Below are 14,175 nucleotides of genomic sequence, written 5' to 3'. Positions count from 1 at the left end.
ACTAAATTATATCCTCAAGTGCCACATCCACACGCCTTTTGAGCATGTGAAGTGGTAGGATAAATCTCTGATCTCAGAATAAAGATAAACATTACATCTTTATCTAGCAAATCTAGAGATTTGCTTTCAATTATTCTCATATTAGAGTGCTTCCAAAGAAATCTGGATAGCATCCAGATAGTTTGGGATCACTTATTTTCTTTGAAAAGGATTTTAATATGATGTTGATCATAGACACTCCCATCTTCTTGTGCTTCAGATATGTGACAGCAATGAAACCTTTTTTTTTTTATGCCAGCCAGCTACAGCACCTGCTCTTGTGTTCACTTTTCATATTTCACTTGAGATTTGAAGCTTTGTATAACAGCTCATGGGCACATTAACTAATTGTAGTCTTATTCAAGCTTTCATCTTCACAACACTGAGTGTAAAATGGAGAATGGTACTGAATCCTCTACCCAGGTGTATCAGTGTGAGTACTGCACATTTAGGAGGGCTTTTGTCCCATATCACTCTGCAGCTGCCTTAGAAATTTTGCATACAAAGGATGAAAAAGCCCCAAACAATTATTTTATTAAAAGACAAATAATACTTATTTGTCTCTGGGTAATATCATACATACTAATTCACTAATTTTTTTTCTTTTTTTTCAGCATGTCCAAAACAACTGATCCTCAGAAGCTGTGTTTAGCCAAAAAAAGTAGCATCATCAGGACATGAAAATGGAAGATTTTGGGAATGGGACAGATGTTGAGAGATCACCACTCAGCTATGAGACCCTCTTCATTGACAAGTGGTGCCAAAGTAAAACCCTGGATAGAAACTTTCTTCATAATCTCGAGGCAGAAAACAATCCTCAGAGTGATTTAAAAATGAAACAATGTAGTCTGAATACTTTTTATCTTATTCATATTTCTATTTCTGTTTCTAATCTTTGCATGCTTTTGCATCAGATGTTAGAAGGATTTTTTTTGTGTGAAAGCTATGGCTAAAATGACATTAAGATGAAACTACAAGCCCATCTATTTTTGGTAATATAAGGCAGGAATTGTTTCCTTATTCACTTGCAATCTGAAATCTTCACTGAATCCAGTTGTGCCTAGAAAAAGCATTAGAAAAATCTCATATGGCATTTTTGTAGCATATTCATAATTCTTTCATAATTATTTTTAAGCACTTGCTTTAAAAATCTGCACACCTTCACTGAAACAAAATGAGTGGGAGAAACAGATTTTTTCCTTTTTTATATCATAGACTAATACCTTCCTCACACCACTTTTAAACACTTCATTGGTGAAGAGCACATCATGAGAGATTAAAACATAGGATAAAGACACAAAGCGACATGTTGGATGAGGGAACAGAAGGTGACACGCCAACATTACTGGTCAGAACAAGAAATTCAGAAGTGTAAGAGGAAGCAACAATACAGGGCACAGGAACAGCACCAAATGAAACTTTTCTTCTGTACAGCTTTAAAGACTATTACTTGCTTGGATCAAGGACTTGTGCCACCAGTGGCCTTGATAAGAAACATATGGATGCATTTTACAATGGTGTGAGGATGCGATTCTGGTATTATTAGATCAGTCGACAGTGTTCCCCCAGGCAGTGGGCATATTGTGAGCATAATGGTATTAATTCTACTTCATTTGCTACAGCTTAGTTGTTTCCTTCGCATCCAAATCCTCATAATGAAAGGAGAGAGGTCAGAAAGTTTTCCAGTGTACTGAAGGTCCACTGTAAGCCATTTGGGTGCACATTCCTAAATCACTGTTACAAAGGAGAAGTTATTAAAAAACAACAGTTACCACGCTGGCTTGTGAATATTTGTGCAATTGAAGGATTGCTCATGAATGGAAGGTTGAATGGGAAGAATCCAATCGCATACATGGAGTATGAAGGATCGGTTTGGTGACAAAATCAAATCTCATTTTAAAAAGCACATAAGTAAAAAATAGATATTTCACCCATCTATAGTTGTTAGACAAAGGGATTCTGAACTGTCTTCAACCTTTCCCATTCTCAGCTACATCTTTTTCTTAACCTAAAGGATTTTTGCACTCAAAAAATCTATAATGCCTGCTGTGTACAGAGTTTGCAAAGATTTCTAATAAGCACAAACTCTTAAAACCCCTCTTCTTTTTTTAGATAAACATATTTGATCTTTCCAGTCATTATCATTTTAACTTGCAAAGTGACATTATGCCAAAAAGAAGGAATTCATAAATTAGTTCCAATTTAGAAAGTTTTCTTGTCATTGTATAAATGACAGATCTTTAAAAAGACGACTTAAAATGAAATGCAATAAAAAAATTTCACTTTTGTGGCAGGTTTTTCTTTTCTCTCTCTCTTTTTTTTTTTTTTTAAACTGAAAGAATAAAACAATGTGCTATCAAAAAAGAAATGAGTGGTACAAAAAATCACAAATGTGCATGGACAGGAAACTAATTTAAATTCTCAGATTGTTTTAGGAAAGCTAAATTTAGTTGGGACAGTAACAAAATAAAATGTGAGCAGAAAACACTTTGCAAAGTTAAATTCACTTTTCAGCAGAAATTAATAAAGCAGGATTCACATCCAGCTTCTTATTTTAAACCCTGCTGGTGGCTGGAACTATTGATGTTTGGGATGCAAACCTGCTCTGCTGAAGTCAACTACAAGTTTGCTAATTATGTTACTGAGCCAACATCACACCCATGCATTTTGTTTTTATTCTCTTTAAGGACTGCAAGATTTAGACGCAGAATTGGGTTTGGCTTTCAAATACCTTTAATGTTTGGGAGCACTTGACCTGAATTCTTTAAGCAGAGTGTACTTCTGTAATGAATTGATGATATTGAAAGAGATCATGAGCACAAGTGATGCCAAGGTGACAAACAGACCAGAAGCTAACGGAAAACTTCCCTCAGTGAAGGGGGGAAAACAAATTGAGGGTTGTGTGTGAAGATTTTTTACACTAGGAAAGCATTCAAGTGAGGCAGCACTCCAGGCAGTGACCACAGAAAACTCCTGGGGCTCCTGTGAGCAATTCTTCAGTGGATTCATGACTTCAACTTGTTCTCAGCCTAAAATGGGCTTTATCAGGGGTCCCACATGCCTGTTCTGGACTTACCGACAGCAAATCCATCAAAATAGCTATCAATGTACTGCAATGGAGCAATTTAACCCCCCAACCATTGACCTATAGGAAATATTTCCTGACATCATCTTGTTTCCTGCCAACTGTCCAGAGTTACATACAATCCTTTCACTTCAAGATCTACCTGGCACCATAACACTTACTTCCCTTTTAGTAAGTACATGTTTGGTACTGTAATACTGAGATTTTACTGCCCAGCTTTTTTATTTCTAGGTGTCTTTTCTGGAAGGTTAATAACTTCAAACCAAATAATTAAAATTAAGTTAATGGGCACTAATGGGAATTAATGGGAGCTCTGTTTAACACCTCAGGTTTGAGTATTCACTTCTTAGTGAGATTCCACTACTATTTTTAGCTTCAAGTTTTAGGCAAAAGAATTTTAGATGGGAGACAGCTACTTCTTCTCACTCAGGAAATCAGAGTACTGTCTTATATTGCCTGCATCACCACACTCTGTCAAAGGCAAACAAATTAATTTCTGAGGCATTTTCACCTTTGGCAGCTGTAGGAGCTTCAGTTGAAAAGCAAATCTTTAGGCAGCTTAATGATAGCAAAGTGCAGGTTAAAAAATACATCTGTCCCAAGCCAGTAGGTATCAAAATACAATGAAATACTCCGGTGTTTGTATCACAAATAGGTACATAGAGCTAACAGAACACTGCTTGATGTGCAGATCTACTGCCCTAGTGCTGGTCATTTTAACAGAATCTATTATTTCTAGCTGAGACAATAGTGATTGCAGGACACAATTTACAAATCCTCTCCCCTAGAGGGACAAAACCTGTTTGTCAATAGCTTTTTTTTTTGTAAGAGAAAGTTGAACATACAAATGTTCTGGATGTGGTGTAAAACTATTCCAGAGCAGTCATGAATGAATTGTTAATTCCTGAGGGGCATTTCTCCTAAGCGGTTCTTGGCTACAAGCAGGTTCCCTGGTTAGTTTGACCAAATGCAGAGGATCATGGCAGTTATGGCCATTGAAGCACACAATCCCCTTTCAGCATTGGATGTGCAAGGGAAGACCACCAGAACTGGACAGGAATACCATGACAATATGGGATCAGCTTCCAGCAAGAGTCAATTCCATTATTTGAACATTAGCAGCTGCTGAAGTATAAAGAGTTCATAGCCCTTCATGGGTTAGAACTTCATCTTCATTCTTCCATAGGAATACATTCAGAATATGTCTGACTTCTCAAGCAACCAACCTTATTTCAGGGGGGAAATTTGGATCTGAGTCTATCCAGTACAGTTTCAAGATACTGAAACTGCAGCTGACAGAAACTTCAACATGATTAGAATGATCTGTTATCCCCACATGCAAACTTTTCTGTTTTTCCTTTTTACTTGTGTAGTAGACCTTCTTTTACTACTTTAATGCCTACATTTAAGGCAGAAAGTGAAATGATATTTAGGATAATGCTTCAGCGTCTGTTTCACAATGGTTTTTATTGAAGCTGTAAAGCACTTGCATGCACAGAGAAAAGAAGGTGCATTTTAGAACTAAAACTATTAAGTAACATTATCTTGCCATGGTTCATTCCCACTGGGATAGAAGAACCATTTGAAAAGCATAACTGAATTTAGTTAAAATACGATAAATTTTTATCTCCACTTTACCACCTTTTCAGCACTGCATGCTGATCAAGAAAGTAATGAAAGCACGAGTGTTTATGTTTAGAAGCTTTTGTCTGATCATATGTTGTGCAATACCTTCATATTTTCCCGCTACTACTTAGAGTAGGGAATAACTTGAATATAACAGCCTCCTCCTAGAAAGGGGGATGAATACATATGTTTCTGTATCTAATTACCAATATAAAGTCCACCAGCAGTAATCAATGTCACAAATGGATGGAGATATGAGGAGAGATGAAAATATGCTTTTGCATATCATGGCAAGAACAAATGGTCTCCAGGTAACAGAATAAAATGGCTGCTTGTATCTGGCACAAAGTCACAGAAATACATATCCAAAGCAAAATTTACAGAAACAACTTCACCATAGTTTTTCTGGGGGCCAAACCTTAAGTACTGCACATATCTTCTTTTAGGAAAGCAGACACTGACAGGGACCATAGAGATATGCCTATTAATTATCTTGAAAAGATTGTTTACTGATTCTTCCAAAGAAGATAGAAACTGTCTTCTTTAATGACTAAATATAGTAATAGTAAATACAATAGAAACACAAATATAATATTATGAATAAAAAAAAATTTAACAAATAGTTAATTGAGAGTTGAATTAGTATGTATTTCTGAAATATAGGTCCCATATCCATTTTGTAAGTCACTGGATATATGAATGATCTGCACACAGGAGATCAAAAATGCCTTTTGAAGTATACTGGTTCTCCTATCACCCTTATGAACACTGCCACATATAGAAAAGTAATATTACAACCCGAGTACACAGTAGGGAAGCACCATTTCTGCTTTGCAGATGGCCAGCTGAGACATGAAGAAATTAAATGATTTTTCCAATGTCAAACAAGAAACCTGCATCAGAATGGAGAAAATCTAGGCCTTCTGAGTCTTGGCTGATTTCCTGAACAATCAAACTATTCTTCTGTTCTGGCATGAATAAATCTCTGGTTGCAGATTGGATTGGTGAAAGCATCAGTTCATCATGAGATGAAAAACAAAAAAGAGCGCTATCTGACACAGTACAATATACTCTCTACAGCAGTTTTCTTCTCCAAAATTATACCCCAAAATCTCAAAGTTAAGTAACACAGTAATTAAAAAAAAAGGAAAAAAAAGGCAAAAGAAAAATTAAGTACCTTAGACAAAGAGAAAAAGATGTTTCAACTGAGGCATGAAAATAAATGTAGATAATAATTATCACTTATGCAATGCTTTTTATCTTCAAAATGCTGTATAAATATTACTTTAAAAATCCTCACAACACCTCAGGAGGCGGGAAAATATTAAGCATAATGTAATAAGTTATATCCTCATATAATTTAAACCCATTTTCATTCTAGAAAACCAAGTTAAAAAGAAGGTTGGGAGGCTAAAAGAGTTTGTTTAAAGCACCTGAGCCGGCCACATCCTACAGAAAAACCTCCACTGCCACATAGGAGGACTGTGGTCCTCACAAGCATATGTGAGTCAGCTTTAATTAATCCAGTTCAGACTCAGCACAAGCCCGGCGGCCAGGGTTCAGCAAGACTACAAAGCCTAGCCCAGAGTCCAGGCAAATCCTGCAGGATAGTTAGCCTGGACTGCAGTCAGTAGGATGGGGTCACTCTCAGGATATAACCTGGCTCATTACAAGCTGAGTACCTTGTACAAAAGGCCATCCTACAGCTACAATGTGGCACAGGCGCATCCAAGGCTGGGACTCTGGAGCTGCCTCTGAAGTTTCCTCCTTTAGCTCAAAGGCAACCAAGCAGGCACACACAGAGGCTGTTTTACACATGATGGAGCTGCAGTGGAGATGGAGCTTTTCCACCTGCAGAGCCTGCCAAAATAATGTAAAAGGGCAAAAGGGAAGGTGGTAAGTCTAATCAAAGACAATGTTTTGAGCTGAATAAAACACTTAACTGCATGGAAAATTCCATTAGGTTGATTAGATACTTGCCTCAGGGCCCTCTTAAAGCACCTGTTAAAAAAAAAAAAGATACCTATTGCAACGCGGCTAAAAAATATTGGAAAAGCAGGAAATGGAGCTTATTAGAGCTCAAATTAGATCCAAGATTTATGTGAAGAACAGTTGGCCTCTTTAAAAGGCCTGCTTAATCCCTAGATGGTTTTTATTGTTTCTATTATTATTATTTATTTATACAGTGCCATAGGTATACATGGCACTTTACAGACAAATAAAAGAAAACATGGGTCCTCCCCCAGAGAGTTTACAATACCTGATCCAGCAAAGAGTTAAGTACACAAGTAACTTCATTTGCAGGACTAACCTCCCTTGGAGCCAATGAGATTTTTCAAAAGATCTATTTATTGACATGATTATCTCTTCCAGGTTAGACCCTCTTGTCTCAGACATTCAGTCTGAAGCCACAGGTGAAGAACCCAGTTCACCGGAATTACTGCTTGAGTTGGGAGCTAACTTCTGCCGAGCAAACCTTACAGTAGGATTTTGTTCCAGGTTATGCATGATAAAGATAAGCCAAAGCAATGAAGGAGGGAAGCTAAGCAGTTTCTATACTGGTAAGTTGGCTTCAGTGAAAGTCTTTTACTAGTATTTGTAATATTTTCTCAATTGAGACAGCAAAATTAGTCAGTGATCAAGAAACAGCTCACAAGGCTTGGTGCACACCAGGGAAACCGGGTGTTGTGTTGCTCCTTACTGCACCCCAGTGTGACAGGGCTGGCTCTCCAGGGATGACTGACCAGAGCTCTCTATCTGCACTCTGGAGCTGCTGAATTGGAACCTTACAGCACGTGCATTATGCCTCAGGTGTAAACTCGAATAGCATTCTATGGAAGTGTGTTCTTTCTTACTTTGCAAAAGCAGCACTTCTGGTTCCCGCTGAAACCCCTGCTATTCTGTTGTGTTTCGTCTGGAAGATGAGATGATCGTGTTCTGCTCCTCACTGTCCTGATGCCCCTATTTCTGTGAATGGAAAATTGGAGCTACCTCAAGCCGCTTCTCTTTTGGAGGGTAGTAATGACTACTCCAAATGTGCAACCCTATTTGCCTGCATATAAACTTTTAATAATGTTCATTAAACTTTATTAGAATTGTTCGTGCAGCCAGATCAGGGTTACAAATTAAAACCTCAATCCTGCAAACACTTACAGAGCTTTACTCATGTAACCAAAAGGAAAAATTTCTCTTTCTATACTCACACACTTAAACTGAATCCGAAACGTAAATACAATGCCATTTATTTTCTTATCCTCTGGCATTAAGGTTAAAAACATGCAGGCAGGAAAGAAATTATACGTTACTGGTGCATAAAAAAAGAGAACAGCTCCACAACCTTTTTGAAACTACATTAAAAAAAAAAAATCGTCATGTGGAAAAACCTTTCTGTTGCAACAGACTTGGAAAAGTCAATGAAAAAAGGTGAACTATGACTGTAGGTGCATAATGATACACAAAAGTGCTGGCCAGAAGTGACACTGAAATCTCTAGAAGTGTTGCAATGAACTTTATGGGCAAAAGGATCAGGTCAAATCAGAGCCTGATACAAGAACCCAGTGATGCTGGAAAGAATTTTCCCATTGATTTGACTGAATTTGAATTTCCTATGCTTTGAAACAGATGAAGTGACCAGCAAATTGCAGGACTGCAGGTAAAGGAGCAGCCATAAAATCCAGAAAGTTTTTAAGGAAAGCAGACATGAATATAATAAAGCCAAGGTCAAACTCCATCCCCAAGACAAGTACGATTGAGAGAATTATACCTCTTTTAATGCTAAGTACAGTATTTATGATTATTTATCTTGGAAGAATCGGTAAATTAATCCACTTATTTTAAAAAGCATGTTTTTATTCCATTGAGTAATTTCCTTTGAAAAAGAAAAATGTTTCCTAAAGCCATTAGCAGTTAAACCTGATTTTTTTTGTTGTTTCTAGCTGAGATGAGGCTGCATATCATTATTCATGCATAATCTGATTCCAAGTGATTCCTTGTTTACAATTTGTTTTGTGCATTTTCTTATATAAGCAAGAATTAATATACTCAGGCATTGAAGAAATATGCTCTATTGTCTTTTATTACAATTCTTTGGAATGTGCCATACATCATCTTTAACTCCCAATGACATTCAAAATAGCCTGAGGAAAACACGAATAAATAAACATATAAACAAGGAGAAATACACTAATAGGAAAATCATTTAAGTACAGGCTTGCATACAGGTACTTTAAGCCTGTGTAATATAAGCAATGCAAATCATGAGCTGAGCCCAAATTTTTGAATAAGCACAAAAATTACTTAAAGTTCACGTAGCTTTGGGGATAAGCAAAGTCAGAGTAGTGCAACAGAGTCGCCGCCTGCTTCTGGCAGCAACCAGATGCCAAAAGCTCAGCTCTTCCATTTCGCTCCCTGCCTGAGAGAGGACCCCACCACAATGAGCTCCCTCTTCTCTAAATACGAGCACCCTCCAGTGTGCACACCCAGTAACATACACCCCATCCCTGGGCAGGGATCAGATCCTGCGCGGGGGCTGCAGCCCCGAGCCCGGCTGGGAGCAGAGGCTTTCACTGACACCAGCGCTGTTCCCTGCCAGATTGCAGGGTTCAGGAAATCATGGACCTCTACAGGAGCTGCTGATCCTGAGAGAATAACTCACATGAGAAATACGGTGACATTTTGAGGCTTGCCTGCAGATCCAGACTTTCTAACCTCACCAGGTTTCCTATCCTCACCCTAACACGCTGCTGTTTCTCCTACACATTTTCAAGAGTTCTGTATCAGAGAAGATCTCAGAACGCCTTGAATCAATCCAACCTGCTTGATTCTTTTCCTTTTGACTTTGTCATACTTTTTTCTCATGGGGAGTCACAGAGCCTGCCGGCTTTCATCACGTTAGGGCAGGCACTCCCCCTGAATTCCTTATGTTGTTAATTATCAGGAAAAAAATATTTCCCCCTGCTCAAGTACAGAACATTGTAAGTGAGTATGGAGCACAGTAACACTTGAAAGGCTGTCCCATGTAACCCATTAACATTTATTCTTGAGTTTCTTATTACAATATAATTTTGCTGCTTCTTTTTATTTTGGACTTTCTGTACATGGAACGACAGGCAAAAAATTTAATGTTCAGAATGCTAAGAGACTATTTATCCTGCAGTAATTAATAATACTGTTTCTTTTTCTTTTATCCTTCATCATAACTATCTTCTTCTCAGCAGCTAGATTGGTTTTTATTTATTTTTACTATTTAAAAAAAAAATTGCAGTTCTCATTGTTTTTTGCCTACATGTAATAGTGTATTTTGTGGCATTTTAACAAATTAAATTTCATGTGGTGGAATTTTCCAAACTGTAATTCTACAAGAGTATTTCTCACATTCATGTATAGGAAAGATGAAACAGATCTAATAACTCTAGAGGTAGTGACTGGGTTGTAAAGTCTGACCTTATGAAAGAAGTAATGTGAAGACCATTGAAAACTAAACTGTTGGAGGTCTGTGGTATTTTAGGGCCTGTCACAGTGTCCCTCTGAATGCTGCTGACAGATATAAAAGCTGTCTAACCTGTATAACCTGTCTTAACTAAAATTAAGGTTTGTTCCTACTAGTCTGTTCAAAGAGCCAAATTCTAAGGGCAGCTGTGACTTGGCAAAACCCAGGTCCGGTCTATCTTTGTGGAAGAGATCTATGTACCTCTTTTCCATTTCAGAATTTCTCTTTCAATCTAAAGTTTAACAAGAAATAGAAGATTTTATAGTAAATTTGTTTATAATTAAGAGAATATACTTGCCATCTAAATGTCTGATTTACATCACTATAGGCTTTGCCAGTAGCACCTGCCAAAACTCATCCTACTTTCCAGTGACCACCACAGGATTTCAAAGGTATGTGTGTGTCCAGCTTCTGCAAAGTTGCCACCTAACGTCTTTCACCATGTTGACTGAAATTACAAAAAATGATTTTTTACTGATTAGTTTTGATACACAGAGCCTTAAGCAATGCATCTGCTTTGCAATCTGAGCCATGTACTTAACCAAGAACAGAGATGTTGATCACACTTTATGGCCAAATCTGGCCCTGCAGGTGAATCTGAGGGATACACGGGTGTCTCTGGAGGCAAATCAGCCATATAAAAGACAATATAATCACACAAAAAATATAAGAAGAAAACACTCCCCGGGAACTTACCAATAGGATTTTGCAACCTGTCTTTTACACTTAGATCAATCAATCAATAAACTAAGATCCATCACTGTCAATGTTTAGGCACATAAGCTTCAAGGTTGTATTTTTCAATTATACAATTTTCATGGATATTATCTCTAATCAAAATACCTTACTTGCTAATTCATGCCCTAACATGGCATTTTGAAAGAGGGAGTTGGATTCCCTGAGTTAGTTTAGAATATAATGAAACGGAATGATCATATTTTAACATATTTTCAAAAGGAAAACTCAGATTATTTTTAGCTCTAAAATTGTGACCTGGTCCCTGTTCACTAACCCCCCTGGCAGGCACTGGGGGCTGCTGAGAGGTCCCACCAAGCTGGACAAGACCCAACACCTGAGCCACGCATGATGGCCCTTTGCTGAAGCCACTCCAGGCTTGTCAGTGTCGTTCTTGTTTTCTTTGCTATTTACTAATAGCAGCTATCACCAGGTGATTGGCAAAATAGAATCCCAGAAGCCAGTGCTGTCTTCTGATTAAAAAGATGTTTTCTGCTTCTATCCCGAAGTCTATCACTGGCACACTGTATTTCTGAGTTTTCTCAGTCTTACCTTTGATATTTATGGTGTCTCCCCCTCTTCTAGACATTTAACAACTTATTTGCTCACAAATCACCTGAGAAAAAAAGTTGACATAGTAACATTGTTGTACTTAGAAATAATGGAGAGATGGTACTTATTAGAATATGATCACTGACTTGAACTGCATAGAACAGGGATAGCTAGAGAATAATTCCCAATCTTGTTCTCCCAGGAGCAAAGCTGCATATTCACTTTTGTTTTCAGTTCCAAATTGCAGGAACGTTCAACTGAAAAATGCACCTATTTTCAATTAAGCAACTCTTTGCAGTCCTGACTGCTCTTTTCCAGTGGTTTAACTTAACTGCAGCAGAGAGAGGCTGGATGGGAGCAGTGAGAGATGACATCACATCTGTCTGAATTAACAAGGTTACAAACAAGTACACTAAGTTCAGCTGAATGGATCAACAAATAAGTAGAATTACTCTTTCCCATAGCTTCCCAACATAAGTCACAAGAACTCCAGCCTTTGGAAAATTCTCCTTTAAAGCAAGACTAATTAATTTCACATTCTTGGTTTTTGTACATGTTAATACCTTTTATAGGTCCTTACCCTGAACAGTCTTTTAAGTTTTACTGTGTCATATGTCTTTAACCCATAACTTCTAGGGTTGTTTCCTCCACCTTATTTTTCTCCTATGCACACCATGCATACTTCTACACATAAAAATGCTGTGCCTACTGTCTCTATAAGTTATAAAGGATTGTCTATATTAAAGATGTTCTACTATATTTTATTTAATTTCACCAATTAATACTTTATTTAATTGACCATTCAAATACTTTGAATTCAACCAATGGAAAAACTCTCACAACTAAACAACAATAATTCAATTTTTTACATGTACAATGAAAACATGTATTTTGTTGGTATCCATCATGTTTAGAGCTGAGAAACTGGGCCTGGAAAAATAACTCCCACCCTTGACTTGGTCACCAACTTCTTTTTTTTGATCTTGACTGTATAAAAGACCTCAAGCTAAAACTTGGTGCTCAAGGTTTCTCAGTATTTGATTTCAATCTGCTGTGTGAAGGACTGAAGCTGCCCTTCTGGGACCCTTAGCACAGTGTGACAATGGCAGAGTACTTTGCCTCCTGCCACTCCAGAGGAACTGGAGAAGAAATTTATCCACACTATGTTAAAGAGCCACTAAGGATAGTTAAGAAACATATTTACTGGTGGTTGGGTTAAGGAGTTAGCTGGACAAGAGCCAGGATTAAAAGAACTGCAGTAACTCAGGGTTGTAGGTCTCGGCTGATTGTCCACAGGTTTGGCTTAGTTCAAAACCACCCTGAATTCTGGCAAAACCTAGGTTCTGCCTCTTCAAATCTCATTAACAATTTCAGTGACCCGATTGTTACAGAAACATTACCAAAGCAGGCTGCACAAGGAAGGAAATGTGATGTGAGGAAAGATAAAGGACTTTTGACAGATGAGATTCTTGATCAAGTATATGCAAGTAAGAAAGAGCAGTTTTAAGACTTACGTGACCTGGACTGACAAGAGTTGGTGAGTAAATCTCACTGATACCTCTGAGACAGGAAGCTGTAAGAAACCCTTTATTTGAGATTTGTGGTACTGAGTTAAATATTTTGAAAGTAAGACTAAAAACTTGTCAAAGTCTCAGGTTCTAGCACTAAGAAAGAACTAAAGAACTGGACCTGCTCCCTATAATTGTTTTCCTACTTCATTTATTTTCCCTCCAAAGGCTTGGGCTTCAGCTCCCCTCTTTAGATAAACCATATCAGAAACAGGTGGGGGAACACGTAATTGCAACAGCAGAGTGTGCAAACCTGGAGCTGTTCTCTGAGGAGAAACTGCTATCAACCACACTTGGTGCTAAAAAAAAACATCTTCTCATTGGGCACTCTGCCCTTTGCAAGGCCTGCTGAGGCTGCGACATCAGAGGGGACAGATTTAAGTTTAACATTTATTGATTGATATTTAGTAATTTTTCTACTGCAAAAATAGGTGCAAGACTGCCAAGTCCTCCAGACCATACTTTTCCCTACACTTCTTGCTAAGAAAAGAAAACTGCACCAGATCTTTGGCTGATACAAATGGGAATAGCATTCATGTCTCCAGGGGAGAGCTACAAATTGAAATTATGGAGTAATTAATTCACAATATTGTCATGGCTCATAAAGAATACTTACAAACTAAATGAATCACAAGTGGCCTTACCTTTTCTAATTTAAATTTTTTAAAATATTTTTAACAAATTCCATTCCCTCGCACTCCTAGGCTTCTTTCCTGGTCCTTAGAATTCCAGTGAATTGTAACAAAAGGGAAAAATGGCAGTAATTTTTTTCAATTATGTGGTAATACATCTTGGTATATCTAATGGTGATAACAAGAAATGATGAAACTGAAGGGTATTTTCAACATTAGTCAATCTAGGTCTCAAATTTAATTTTCCACAGCTAATTTTCACAGTTCCACATTCAAGAATGTAGAGAATAGGATTCTTATAACAACACTTTAACACCTATTGGTATATAAGTAATCATGCAGTATTTTCATGACTGACCTCTAGGAAAATAGGAACAATTTTTTCATTATTTTTCATTTCTAACAGGCAAACTGAGTAAGACAGAATAAAATACTTTTCCCAAGAGTCAT

General features: G+C 37.5%; 2 long non-coding RNA genes across 2 annotated transcripts in view; one reads left to right on the top strand and one right to left on the bottom strand.

Annotated features, from left to right (window-relative positions):
- Positions 1–14,175, bottom strand: part of LOC116450157 — a 262,062-nt gene that overhangs the window by 86,583 nt on the left and 161,304 nt on the right. The gene's annotated exons all lie outside the window — the stretch shown is intronic.
- The window catches only part of LOC116450158, a 37,749-nt gene continuing 30,703 nt past the window's right edge, over positions 7,130–14,175 (top strand). Inside the window, exons 1-2 of the long non-coding RNA XR_004242700.1 lie at positions 7,130–7,311; positions 10,567–10,630. This is a non-coding gene — a long non-coding RNA (uncharacterized LOC116450158). The remainder of the gene's footprint in view (positions 7,312–10,566; positions 10,631–14,175) is intronic.

This window comes from Corvus moneduloides, chromosome 12 (assembly GCF_009650955.1).
Source record: "Corvus moneduloides isolate bCorMon1 chromosome 12, bCorMon1.pri, whole genome shotgun sequence".
NCBI lineage: Eukaryota > Metazoa > Chordata > Aves > Passeriformes > Corvidae > Corvus > Corvus moneduloides.
The sequence above is the reverse complement of the archived record's forward strand: the minus strand, read 5'-3'. Positions and strand labels throughout refer to the sequence as shown.